Source organism: Mytilus californianus, unplaced genomic scaffold (assembly GCF_021869535.1).
Source record: "Mytilus californianus isolate M0D057914Y unplaced genomic scaffold, xbMytCali1.0.p SCAF_12, whole genome shotgun sequence".
NCBI lineage: Eukaryota > Metazoa > Mollusca > Bivalvia > Mytilida > Mytilidae > Mytilus > Mytilus californianus.
This window is the reverse complement of record NW_026262604.1, coordinates 8,231,674-8,246,868: the sequence shown is the minus strand read 5'-3', so window position 1 is coordinate 8,246,868 and position 15,195 is coordinate 8,231,674. Positions and strand designations below refer to the sequence as shown.

The following is a 15,195-nucleotide window of genomic DNA, read 5'->3' as shown; positions in this document are numbered from 1 at the left end:
AAGATTTGTATACGTTAATTAAAATAATTTAAAGATTCCGGATTCCTTGTCCGCATTTGACTATACCTTAGGTCCTTAATTTTATTTTAACTTTAACGGTTTTATTATGTGTTGGATTTTCAAACATGTTGACCTCAAGCATCACTGAAGAGACATTGATTTGTCGAAATGCACATCTCGTGCATACAAATTGGTACAATCAATTTTATCAAGGATGTTCACCCCACTGTTTCATAATAATAAGTTTTTTTAAGGTCCGTTATGAATAGAAAGCATATAATTAAGCAAGTTAACGGCACATAAAAAGCAGAAAAAAATGAAATGTCCGTGTCCTTGTTTTGGGATGGAAACAATTAAAAACATGGCAGGAAATCTTTCTACAGTTTCCTTAAACTTAACATTGGCATCCTTTTTCTATTAAAAACTTTGAAAAAAATAACAAGAATATTTAAATATATTCAAAAATGGCTGTTTCAACTATATGTAATATTATGAAAAGAATAATAAGGATAATTGTTCATAATTATAATGGCACGCTGATAAAATTAGAGGATTACGAATATCTGACCAAAAGTCAAAAACAAGAGTAGCGATACTTCTGAAGAACAGTTTACTCATCTATGCAATTGCTTTCTAATCTTAGGAAAGAATCCATTTTTACAGCCTTATAAAGTGATTTATCTGCATTTAAATACGAGTAAAAATCAGTAGCAAAAGTATTTGTTAAATTGTTTTATAAAATAGGTGGTAAAACATGGTTTTAAGTCTAAAGTTCGATAAATGATTGATGCTTGCAATCCTGGTAAAAGACAAGTCTGTGAAGACAGAATCTGTGGAGTTGACTTTCCGCATGCTAACAAGCGCCCAGCATTTGGAACAAGTTGTAACTATTAAAAAAAGATGAGTCATTTCGCAACAGTATGCAGATCCAAATGTGATCAATTTTGATGGAACTTACATTTACAATAGAAAAGAAGAGTCAATAAAATTGATACCTATGAATACGGGCATACCCAAGACAGCAGTTCTGATGATGGAAATGAGAAAGACAGAAAGGACAACCGAACATTACCATGAAAATCAATAATTATAATGTGGATATTTTAATCGACACAGGATCCAGTATCAATGTTATTGATGCAGGAACATTCGAGGATATGAAGTGTAAACCAAAATTTTCTCACACAGACCCAAGAGTATTCGCCTATGGATCAGATAAAAATCTGAAGTTGATTGGAACATTTCATGCTGAGGATGAAATTGACCATTAAATATCAACAGCACCTGTGTATATGCTGAAAGGAAATTATGGAAATATATTGTGCTAGGATAAATTTGTTGATGTATATATAGTCCACAGTATCAAATAAGCATGAAATATTATGCAATAGATATATCGATGTGTTCAACAAAATCGGTAAATTCGGTAAATTCAAAGATGAAAAATGAAAATTCATATTGTAAAACCGATTATTCAACCGCATAGACATATTCCGTTTCGAAAACGTCAACAAGTGGAAACAGAACCTGAAGAACTCAAAAAAGAGGATATATCATAACAGGTTGATAGACCAACACCTTGATAGTTGTGGCCCAAACCCCCCCAAAAACAAGAACAAAATCGATATGCGTGGATATGAGGGATCAGACATCCGACCACGACTTCATCTATTGCATGTACATTCTCAATTAGCTGACGAATACATAAGACACTTGACTGACAAAAGGCAATGACCCTTAATGAGATAGTGACAAACAAACCGCATTAAAGTCAAACAAGTAGTACAGACATGAAAGCGCTGCGCTTGGTACGTTCTCAAGACTACTATACGAACTAACAGTCGTTCACGTTCATGATTACACATGTGTCTAATCGACATTGCACACGCAGTAGGCACCAGGAGATAATACGTACAAAACAGTTGTTACGTGAAAAAGAATACTTACCTGGAATAGACATACTTGTTGAACAAACGTCTAAATCATGTTTAGCCTCCACTCCAAAAAAAAGTATTCAAACCGTTGCAAATGTTAGAGTTACCGAATAATGTACGGGAAAATATGGGAATGGACTTTTCTGGACCGTTTTAAAATGGCTTTTACATAATGATAATAATTGATGATTACATAAGCTATCCTGTAATAGAAACGTCAACAAGTCAGACCACAAAACCCGGCTTACCGCTTCTAGAAAGATTTTTTTTCAATTTTTGGAATACCAAAGGAACTGAAAAGTGACAATGAACCGCAATTAAATTTAGAAGAATTTCGAAATTTTGCGGATAACATGGCATTTAAGCATAGAAAAATCACACCGTAATGTAGAAAGTGAACGATTCGTTAGAACAATAGGGAAGAAGATTCGTGTATAATAAATGGAATCAAGAACAACGTACATTTCTTCGCAACTAAAGAGCGACATCACACGCAACAATTAACTTGTAACCGGCGGAACTTTTAATTGAAAGGAAAATTAAGACCGAAATGCCAAACATACCAATAAAAGATCAAGCCAACAGTGAATTGTAAAAAAAAACAACACAAAAACAAAAGTAAATGAACTCATACTTCGAATAAAATACATTCAGTAAAAGTACCTGAACTTACAGTTGTAGATATGACTTGTTAAACATGAGAAGAACGACAAACTGTCTACCTACGTATACTACTCAAACATTAACAATTAAGAATGAAAAGGGTAGTATGCTTACGGCAACGACCAAACAACATAAAGAAATAACTTGAAATTTGTCACACTTCAAAAAGGTTGGGAAATCTAATATAATGAAAATATTTATGATGACATTATACCAAACACACCATTTAGAAGATCATCACGAGGAAAACAATTGTGATCTTTCTGATGTGTCAATGAGGCTGGATATGGATCTATAATTGTGCATTTATGAAACAAATCATTTGTGGAATTCACTATTCACACTCGCTTTGATAGCCTCTCAGATTGATTAAATGATCCACTGAATAATAGTGAAATTATCGAACGCGTGCAGAAAAATTTATATTTTTCACAGGCTGCAAATTTCTAATTTTCTATTGATATCATTTTATGCATTTTTTTACTTTAATTTGTTTACACAGACAGTTAAAGGCTTTATGACTACACATACAATTATAGATAAGTAGAATTTTGATACGAGAAAGAAAGAGACGTAGGCAAAGTGTGTTATCCGAACTCTTGGACTGGACCAAACTGTATTGGATTGGACTGGACTTAACTCTCAAGACTTGACTTGAAAGATTTAGCCTTTTTATTAAAACACATCTTCTTCATTCCTTTTACTGTATCAACTGTACATGAGTATCGGGCACATGTTTATATTTTAATGTCATTCGCTTTAAAAACATCAAATAAGTTGTGCAAATACTATCTTATATTAAACATAACTGTTTGTTTTAGAAGCAATTTAATTTGTCATTAAGACAATGTTATGTAGAGTATTTCACAAACCATTGTGTTCAATTAATTCTGTGCGCATGCATTGTAAAGTTAAGACAATTAATACGTTCAAAAAACAAAATAAAATAAAACAAGTTGATTAATGTATTACATGTTTTTACAAATGTAACAACACACAATTTGTCCTTGTATCTGCCTTTTTTTTAATAAAATTGATACTAACATTCTAATTCTAGCTTAATAGATAAGTGTATGTTATCAAAATGAAAAAAAGTTGAAAGTCAAGTTTATAGTTCAGTTAAGTCCAGATAATACACTTTCCCAGTGATGTTATATTGTAATATCATACATTTATTCATTTAAAGTTATTTAGTTTATAGTTCACACACGTGTTGTGCATGTTATCAAAATGAATAAACATTAGAAAGTCCAGTCTTTTGTCCAGTCCAGACTGATTATACACTTTTCCAGAGATGTAATTTTCATTTATTTATTCATAAATAGTTATATAGTTCATAATTCACACACGTGTTGTGTTGATAGACATAGCAGATAGGACGCAACATATTGCAATATGTATCAGTGTTGAATACTTAGCTCTAGCATTATATTACAGTATGTTAACCAGTGCACACGTCTTTATCAATATATAGTCACACTTTATTTCGTTGTATTAAATATTTGTCAGCGTTTTATCACTTCTTATCAAGAACAATTATGAAAAGAAACGTCTTTACATAACGTTCTTATCAATTAAAACTGTGTGTTTTCTTTCACAGATACACAAACTTGTAAAACTTAATGTATTCCTTACCTTTATGTATATCTCAGTAATGGACAGTAATGCCAAATATACAATTAGGAAACTACTTTTTAAACAAGCAGACAACCGTGCAGCGGCTACCGGACAAATGAACTTAAATAGTTAAGATAGCACGTACGTGTATGTATTTGATTTATAATGAGTTGATCGATTTTCTTCCAACTAAATATCTAAGAAGCTCTTGAGGGGGTCCTTTATTTCTGTACAATGAACAAATTATGTTTTTAAACAAGAGGGTGGTGAAATAACTTTAAAGTAAAAAACGACAAAGTGATCAAAAGTAGTATATATATCATGGTCATGTACATATTTAAATACAATGATTTTGATATTCTTTCTCAATAATTAATATGAGGGTCTGCACGGAGTTAACATAATAGAGAGTAATGGGCAAGTACTAGAGGAAAATGGGCCAACAAATTATGAGAAATGTCAGTGGGGAATAATATGCAAAATATCGAAATAATATGGAAAAATGACTTAAAGTTTAAAAAGAACATAGAAATATGGCTTAGAAATTTAAATAATACTGAAATGAAAGACTCCCCATCCACATCCTTATACAAACGTTGACAATTTAACCGTCGGTCATTACTGTCCTTGAATATCAGATAAGCGGTTTTTTTTCTAATTATGCATTAATTGTCCTTTAAACTATTTAATAATCATATTTTTCCTTTTATAACTGCAGACACTTACACTGAAAAAATGCATATTATGTTCATTAATGTTTAGAGGTTTGTAGGTAATTTTGTCGAGAGGCAAGTGCCTGAGGTATTTAACAGGCTCGGATCCGGCCAATTCTAAAAGGGGGTTCCAATATATGCAATTCTGATAAAAAGTGGGGGTTCCAACCACATGTCCGCATACACAAGCATTAGTTTTAAAACAAAAAGGAACACGCCCTGGATCCGCCCCTGTTTACTCTTTTCATCAGATGTTGATGACATGTTGGTTCTTTCAATGCACGATTAACCTTGTCTTATTGTTGGTTGTCTGTATTCTATGTATTCCATCATAAATTATTCTAAATTTTCATTAGCATCAAACAAACGAAAGTTACGTTAATAGAGATCAAAACTCCTTTCAAATATCATCGATTTAACGTTTCATTTTCGACCTGCTCTCATAACCAACCAGAAACCCCTTGATGTAAGCCGTAATTGAACTGAACGAAAACCATTTAGATTATTTAATTTTGAACGTCCTTTAACGGAAAATATAAGAGAACATAACGCTGCGTTTGTATTGGCAGAATATCCATGTCCCACTGTTTGGCAACATTTTAGCTCCGATCATGTTACTGCCAATCCCTCAAAAAAATTTGGGACAGTTGTTCGTTCCGTCTAAAAAACAGACGTAACAAGAATATTTCATGTCGTTAGATTCTTGTTTGAAGAATCTAATGCGAGATATTTACTAGTATTTTAAATTCCAATCAGTTTTTACTTTACTGTTACATTTTATTAAATCAAATATAATTGTCGATTGTTCAGTTTGTGAATTACTTATATTTTTTTTTAAAGTAAAAAAATGATATGTGAATACCACGTAAAGTAATTATACAATTTTTATCTTTTTTTATATAAAAACGCTTTTCTTCATGTACATGATGTGATTGTCGAAACATAAATAATATATTTGGTTATCTTGAACTCCGTCTAATAAACATGATTAAGTGAAAAAGTAGAAAAAAATATTGAACAGGAAAAATTTAATATCGTAACTGTAAAAGCACAAAATAGGTTTTATTTCTTTGTCCCTCTATTCAAAATACATCCTTTTAAGTATGTTAACAACGGAACCTAAATGTGTCCTTTTTTCAAAGTCACAAGCAACATGACGGACACCATAAATAGCACAACTGCAATAAACCTCGCGCTGTATAAACAAGATTACTGATTTATGAAGTAAATATACCTGATAAAATTATAACAAAGTTAACAAATATAAGGTTAAACATTGCTTGTAAAGGTATCATATGATGAAATATTTGTACGGTAGTATTTACCTATCGATATTTGTTTACATCGACATTGTTTTTTAAGTCTGCAGAAACCACATAGAGGAGAAAAGAGAGTATTGTACCAGGAACATGGAATATATTATATCCTTCTTCAGGTAAAATTCCATGACAAATATGAATGAAAATAAAATGTGATAAATGAAAATAAGAATAAATTTAACATTAGACGAATTTCTATAGCAAGAGATCATAAAATTTCCTTGTTTTCTAACAATTGTTAGTTTCAAACTAAGGTTAAAAAGACTATATATAAGCCTTTACAATAAAGATACTTATGAAAAGTATTAAGAAGATAACCGGAAGAGCTTGAAATACTATACAGATATCTTCATTCTACCTGCTATGCGACGCTATGTAAACAACATTTATGACAGATAAACATTAGATATACGTAGACATGGTAGAACTATCCTTGATGCAGTCAAGTATCTCTTGTTTAATGTAAAATTAAAAAAAAATCTTTTTTCATCATTCTGTGGTTAAAATCTCAGAAATAAAAAATTAAGCAAAGTATTATTCTCCATTTTGGCACCAATACCGCTTAACCTCCAACGTTAACAATAAATACTTTTGATGGGACCGCTCGATAATTATAGTAATCACAAATAACTTCCAAAATTCATAATGACGGCATTCCTTAGTTAAAGACAAGTTATCTAAGAATGTTACCTAGTCATTATCCAATTAGATTATTTGATACAACAATCATATTTTAGGTCAATATGTTTAAATAAAAATACTCGAAAATTCAATAAGAGCACATATCTAAATTTGGACCACTATCATTTGTCAACTGAATAAATTTATCAAATTAAAAGCGTTACAAATGAAGCTATATGTATTTTATCTAAAATCCTGTAAGATCAATCTCAAACAAAAGAAAGTACAAGTTCAAAATCCTACTAACCAGACATGCCTCATTTTGCTTTGGATGCTTTGGATGCTCTTGATTGTTCTGCTTACCAAGAGAAGACTTTATCCTAACGGATACACTTCACAATAAGTCAGTTAAACTAAGGTTAAAAATGAAAGTGAATTAGAATTTTGGGTTACCAATCAAACGTTGGTGAAGGAAAGTGAAGAAACGTATTTCATTTTCATACTTTTTTGTAGGGTCACCTGTACTTTCTTCTAATCTAGATGTTACTTTAATGGTTTGTCTTCTTCGGAATTTACCACCTACAGTCCCTCAACCACTGTATGGATTTGAAGCATTACCACAATCTAGTGATTTGTCGCCTGGTGCTCACATAGCTCGGATAAAATACTATAAAAATTTTATTGTTTCGCATTCAAAGGATGGCAAACTATCCGATAATGATTTCAACACAATATGGAATGATTTGGAAACGGTAGGAATATTTTATTATATTAGCTCACTTGGATCAAAAGGCTAAGTGATCTATTCTCATCACTTGGCGACATTGTCTGTCTTCGTCCATCGTTGTTACCCTTTACGAAATTCTTCTCCTTTGAAACTCTTTTGCCAAATTCACCCAGACTTGGTCGCAACTATCATAAGGGTATTTAGTTTAATATATGTGTTTTGCGCTTTTTGCATAGAACTGAAAAACTGTATAGTTTGATAGAATCTTTAATTAGCTAGTATGATCGGCAAGACAAAAACTACCAATAAATCTACAAGCCGAAAGCGTCATTTCACACCATTTGAACTTATTGCTCTTTAATGATGAGTTTTTTTAAATTTTGTTTTGCCTAATAGCTATAAAACTATAATAAATGGATAAAAACTTAAATAAGCAAAAACGGTTAGAAAGACATGAATTTAAAATAAATATAGAAATGTCAGTTTAATCCGTATTTTACTCTTTCTTAGTCTTCTGCTTCTTATCTTAAATTTTATTTTTTGATAGCCACTTTAATATAATGACAAGATCTACAAATAAGTAAACTTTTGCTGAAATCAATAGTTCACTCTTTACATGATTGATCGCCCTTACATTACATTGTTTTACTCTGTTTATGCTTTGAACAAAAACGGAGGAAGATAGAGAGAACGGGTAAACAAAAAATGATCAACAATACTAAGTTGAGCGACACAAGCTCTTATGAACTTTATAGCGGTATCAAAACACACATACATTTTTTTTATTTGACAATTATGACGCTCTAGGGTATGAAAACAGTAACGATCATTATTGCAGTATTCAATTGTTTTTGCTAGTAAAAAGTAAACTAAAACAGAATGTACGACACACATCAATACAGAATAACAAACACAATGTATTTCCGTAGAAAATTAGTGGATGACTAGATGGGCCATTCCAAGGGGTCTTCAAAAATCAACGGTCGACAGGAACATGACTACGCCACGGGAAAAAATTGATGGACACACTTGTCAACAAAACACTAAATAGGAGGAAAAAAAAGACTGAAAAATATAAACCCTAACTAAAACTCAGTTGTTCAATTATGGTAAGCTGTTTAAATCTGTACAAAATTGGCGATCAGTCGCATTCAGGGTTCTAGGCGAGTGACAGTTTTAAAAAAGACGCTTAGTTAACTACTTTAATGCACCCACCTAACATACGGCTATGTTATGTATCATTCGAAAGCTTATCAACCGTACTTTCTGTTTTGCACGGTCGTCAATAATTCGTACGGTGCAATTTTCGTTTGGTATCTGGTGGAAAGTTGTCTCATTGGCAACCATACCAGGTCTTCTTATTTTTATGTAACAAACAATTAAATAGGTAGGCTCTGCATTATTAATGGACCGCGGTTTAAGTCGGACCCTTAGGACTATCACAATAAAGAGTATATGTTAGATAGGGACGGGAATTTGGCTTTGCATTTTTTCGACACTCCAAAAGTCTTGTTCGTCCATAAGTAAAGCGTGGCACTCTACCAATATGAGGCATTGGATTATAAATCCGTATTCTAAACTGACATGGCTGCATATTTAAAAATCCCGCACAGCCGCCAAACAAATATTCTTATTTAGCTTTGGTTTTATTGCGGGTTAGGGACATTCCAGATCACATTGTATATACTAAAGTCAACGTTTAATGTGTCCTTGAATCCATGCTAAATTAACGCAAATAGCAACCAATATACCCATCAAGCTTTAAGTGACCTATAAGTCTTGTAGGATCCCTCAAGAAGATAAAACGTATATCTAAAAGTTATCAAACACGTCAGAATCAATACCTCGAAAAAAGTAACATATTTCACTCACTGTTTTATATACGGCTGCCCTTTTGTTTTCAATAATCGTATGATATTAACAAAATTATGATTTTTATCAAATATCTTAAATAGGGCAAAAGTCATTAATAATTTGCAAAATAATTCTCAAATAGCAATGAATAGATAGAATCTTGACATGAACAATTAAAACTCTTTTTATGCTAAATTTGCTGTCAATTAAGGTCAGATTTCATGTCACGACCGGATAGTGAATTAACACACCCTTAAATAACTTGTGGAATTTTTTTTCCAAATGTCAGGTTTGCTACATGTATTTGAAATCTAAAAATACCAGGTATACTGTTAATACTTAGGTAAATTGTATGAAATGACATGCATGCTGATGTCCACTCCCTCGTAATTTGCATAGATGTTGGTCAAGATGGATTAATGACAGTCTTTTTTTATTGTTTAAGGTCATTTTAATCTTTTTGGTTTTTTTCTTTTCTGTAAACTCAATCCAGATTTTCATAGAGGTTCTGTCCTGTCCAAAATTGAATTATAATTCCCTATATTCTAAACTGACATGGCTGCATAAATAAACATTCCACACAGCCGCAAAAACAAATGCTATTATTTAGCAAACATATTTGATCTTAAATTGTAACGTTACGCAACGTTATCATGATACATCGGAATTCCTATTTCTATAGATTACCAGGGTTTTGAATGATGCTTTTAGGATTTTTTGCGACTGTCATACAAGTCAGAGGTTAAGCTAGCTATAATCCACCATTCTTAACATAAGGAAACGCCATTTTCTTTACAATCATATCATATCAAAAGAAACATAACAACAGCTCATTCATATTTAACATGATATAAATCATATAATAAAAATAAAATGATATGGTATGGTTGCCAATAAACAACTATCCACCAGAGTGCAAATGACGAATATGTTAGTATCTATAGGTCACTAAACGGCCTTCAACAATGAGCAAAACCAATACTGTAGATACATTCATGAAAGGCCAAGACATGACAAAATAGCCTGAATGACAGCAGACAAATAAACAAAAGCATATATGGCAAACAGAAACAGATCTAGACCACAACCACTAAAATACATGCTCCTTAATAATTTGGAGCTGCCACATAAAGAATGTGTCAAGGTAAAACAAGTTTGTGAACGTTCATCCCTTTCAATAACGTGGGACAGTTGTTCGTTCTATTCAAACAGCAGACGTAACAAGAATATTTCATGACGTCATTGTTTTGATTTTAGAATGAAATGTGAGATTTTAACTTCAGATTTCACATCGGTTTTTACTTTATTATTATATTTTATTAAATCAAATGTAATTGTCGATTGTTCAGATTGTGAATTACTTTGATCTTTTTTGTATGTAAAAGTGATATGTGAAGATCAGGCATAATACAATCGTTTTGAATTCTTCATATGGAAAGTTTTTTATTATTTGATATATTCACAACGCTTTTCTTCTTGCAAATGTTGTGATTGTCGAAAAATAAATGCTATTTTCGGTTTTTTAACCCCTGTCTGGTTTAGTGAAGAAGGTAGAAAAATATTGAACAGGAAGAATTTACTATCGTAACTGTAAAAACACAAAATCAGTTATATTTGTTTACCCTCTATTCAAAATTCATCCTTTTAGATATGTTATCAATGAAAAACTAAATGTGTCCTGCTTTCAACGACATTATGTTTGATGAACGACTTAACATGCTTAAGTCAAGTAATTTTTAAATCATATTTATTGTCAAACATTTTCTAATTGTAGAAAAAGTAATCAAAGTAGTTTTAGGATTGTTAGTGGTACATTAGGAAAGACGAATCTTTTCAAGACACATTTATGTTTCGTTATCGTCAGTAACATAAGAAATGATGTACGTTTAAATATTCAAAATACCAGTCAATTTAGTCCCTTGTCTCAATTTTTGTAGAACGTCAATCAATCGCGATCGATATTCTTTATAATCAGATCATATCAAAAGAAATATAGAAACAACTGATTTAATATCATATCTAACATGATATTAATCCTATAATACAAATAAAAAGATATGGTATGGTTGCCAATAAAACAACAATCCACCAGGGTTCAAATGACGAATATGTTAGTATTTATAGGTCACTAAACGGCCTTAAACAATGAGCAAAACTAATATTGTAGATACATCCATGAAAGGACCTGACATGACAAAATTATTTGACTGACAGCAGACCAATTAACCAAAAGCATATATGGCAGACAGAAGAAGACCACAACCACTGAATTACAGGATCCTTATATGGAACTGTCACATAAGGGATGTGTCGGGGTAACACATGTTTGTGAACGCCCATCTTTCTCCATAACTTGGGACAGATGTTCGTTCTGTCAAAAACAGGAATAATTCATGCCGTCATGCCATATATGCCAAACAGAAACAGACTACAACCACTAAATTACATGCTCCTTAATAATTTGGAGCTGCCTAATAAAGAATGTGTCAAGGTAAAACATGTTTGTGAACGTTCATCCCACTCAATAACGTGGGACAGTTGTTCGTTCTATTCAAACAACAGACGTAACAAGAATAATTCATGCCGTCAATGTCTTGATTTAAGAATGAAATGCGAAATATTAACTACTGATTTCAAATAAGTTCTTGATTTATTGTTACATTTTATTAAATCAAATATAATTGTCGATCGTTCAGATTGTGAATTACTTTGATTTTTGTAATGTTAAAGTAATATATGAATACAATGAAAATGCATAATACAATAATTTTGAATTCCTCATACTACAAGTTTTTATATTTTGATAAAACATGCTTGTGAACGCCCATCCTTCAACAAAACTTGGGACAGTTGTTCGTTCCGTTTAAAAAACAGACGTAACAAGATTATTTCATGTCGTTAGATTCTTGTTTTAAGAATCTAATGCGAGATATTTACTAGTATTCTAAATTCCAATCAGTTTTTACTTTACTGTTACATTTTATTAAATCAAATATAATTGTCGATTGTTCAGTTTGTGATTACTTATATTTTTTTAAAGTAAAAAATTGATATGTGAATACCACGTAAAGTAAAATTTTTATTTTTTTTTTATATAAAAACGCTTTTCTACTTGTACATGATGTGATTGTCGAAACATAAATAATATATTTGGTTATCTTGAACTCCGTCTCATAAACATGATTAAGTGAAAAAGTAGAAAAAAATATTGAACAGGAAAAATTTAATATCGTAACTGTAAAAGCACAAAATAGGTTTTATTTCTTTGTCCCTCTATTCAAAATACATCGTTTTAAGTATGTTAACAACGAAACCTAAGAGTGTCCTCTTTTCAAAGTCACAAGCAACATGACGGACACCATAAATAGCACTAGTGCAATAAACCTCGCGCTGTATAAACAAGATTACTGATTTATGAAGTAAATATACCTGATAAAATTATAACAAAGTTAACAAATATAAGGTTAAACATTACTTGTAAAGGTATCATATGATGACATATTTGTACGGTAGTATTTACCTATCGATATTTGTTTACATTGACATTGTTTTGATAAAACAAAACGCCATGACAGGTACTCTTATAATGTGTCACTTGGGTTTGATAAATGTTAAAACTAATAAGGAAATTTACAACAATGGAATATGTTTTATCTTTTGGAATATTACACAGGAATAATAACTTAAGACATATTGTATCACGCAAATAAACAATAATTTTCAGGTAGCATGCATTTTAGACATTAACAACTTAAATATCTATTTCATCAGTTCTGAGAGGTGGAAGCATTTCAATATATGTTTACTTCCATGATATATAGGTCCTTTTCAAAACCGAGTTCCTCGATATCATTTGTAATTTTTATACGACCATTGGCAAGAATGAATTGATTAGAGAATTATCACTGATTGTTAAATTGTTTAAAAGTAACTTTTGAGTGACTTAAAGTAGTACAGGTGTGAAACATTAATTTACTTTGTGTTTCACTTTTTCACTTTTATGTTTGAATCCTAATATATATATATATAAACTCTTTTTACTTGACTTAATCATAATTCGATTTAGTAAATAAACTCATTATAGAAACCAAGATTGAAATTTTGTATTTGCGCGAGACGCGCGTTTAATCTACAAAAGACTCGTCAGTGACGCTCGAATAAATGAAAGTTAAAAAGGCAAATTTAAGTACGAAGTTGAAGAGCATTGAGGACCAAATATTCCTAAAAGTGTTGCCAGATACAGCTTAGGTAATCTATTCCTGGGGTAGAAAAGCCTTACTATTTCAAAAATTCAGTTTCAAGATAATCGCATTAATGTATTGTAAACAACAAACCTCAGATAACCCGTTTGTTTTTAAACTCAATAACATGTACAAATGCCCTCATAATGTATTTACATTGTCAGTTACTAAAAATAAAAAAAAGATAAGTCAAGCTATCATTGTAGACTTTGAACAAAACATCCCACTGTGATAGCTGACACAGATAAATCATCCAGTGATGAAAAGAAATATGAAGTCGTTAAAAAATGTTTGAGTAAGTATTCCGATTGTTATTTGTAAGTTGATTCGGATTAATTATCACCAAGGTCTTGGAACCTTCGGATGAACTATTTTAGAAAAAGGACGAGACGTTCTTTGACATACCCCTGGTTCATCAACTTCCTGCTAAGACACTGGTGACGTTTTACAAAGTCTGAGTAGTTGCTGCAAGCTCTTGAATACCGAATAAGGTGGGAAATGTATATGCAGGTGAAGTTGGAATATTGCTACTAAGGTGGGGGAAATTGATACTTTCAAAATTAAAATCGTCTCGTTTGTCATAGATTCTGGTACTGAGATGACCGTTTATGTCAAATTCGAGATATAAGTCTAAAAACGAGGCGGAGGAAGCCGTGTCTGTTGTTTCTTTAATTTATAGTTCTGGGGGGTATATTAATGGAACCCAATCAGAAAAGTTTGGATTGTATATGTCTAGAACTTGATTCGATCTGAACCTTAAGACCAAACCCAGACAAAAATATTAATGTCAATGTCACCTAATGTTTGTGTAGTCATTTGTAAATGAACATGACGCAGTATCTGAGGAATGATAAATGATATTTCTCTTTGACTTAAATTTGCTTGCATCTTAGCATTATCAATAATAAAACCATCACAGACAGATGAGAAAATTTTTCTAAAGCCAAAATTTGTTCGTAGAAGGATAAAAAAAAACAAATTTGGAATCTTAAGCAATGGAAATTCCGTCCACAAGAAACCTTAATCTGTCATTCAAAAGAATTTTAAGAAAAAATAGATATTACTAGGTTTGCTGTCCACATAGCTTTGAGATATTAGAAATACGCAGCCACGTCCTTTTGTTCCGATGTCTTATGTAAGGAGAGTGCCACGCACTCGTCGCATTTAAGAACCATGATTAAAAAACTGTCTGCATATACCTGCTTATTCAATTTGTGGCTATTGATGAATCTTTGGCTTTCATATTTTTCTATTTTATCGTTCCTGGTTTAACTAAATGCAGAATATCAAAATTATAAAGTATGATTTCCATTTTATGTGTTAACTTTACTGAGAATTAGACAAAGAAAAGGGGAATACAATGCTTATTCTCATAACAGTCAAATTCGAAATCAGAATACTTTATAAAAGTGAGAGGTCAAAAAAAATGAATTAAGGAATTTGCTTTCTTGTATGAGCATATTTTCTTTTAGAAATGCTTCTTCTCCAGTGTTTAAGATACAATGT

General features: G+C 31.5%; 1 long non-coding RNA gene across 1 annotated transcript in view; it reads right to left on the bottom strand.

Annotated features, from left to right (window-relative positions):
* Positions 1 to 4,347, bottom strand: part of LOC127721319 (uncharacterized) — a 44,006-nt gene extending 39,659 nt beyond the window's left edge. The window contains exon 1 of the long non-coding RNA XR_007991140.1: positions 4,233 to 4,347. This is a non-coding gene — a long non-coding RNA (uncharacterized LOC127721319). The remainder of the gene's footprint in view (positions 1 to 4,232) is intronic.
* Between the last annotated feature and the right edge of the window lie 10,848 nt (positions 4,348 to 15,195).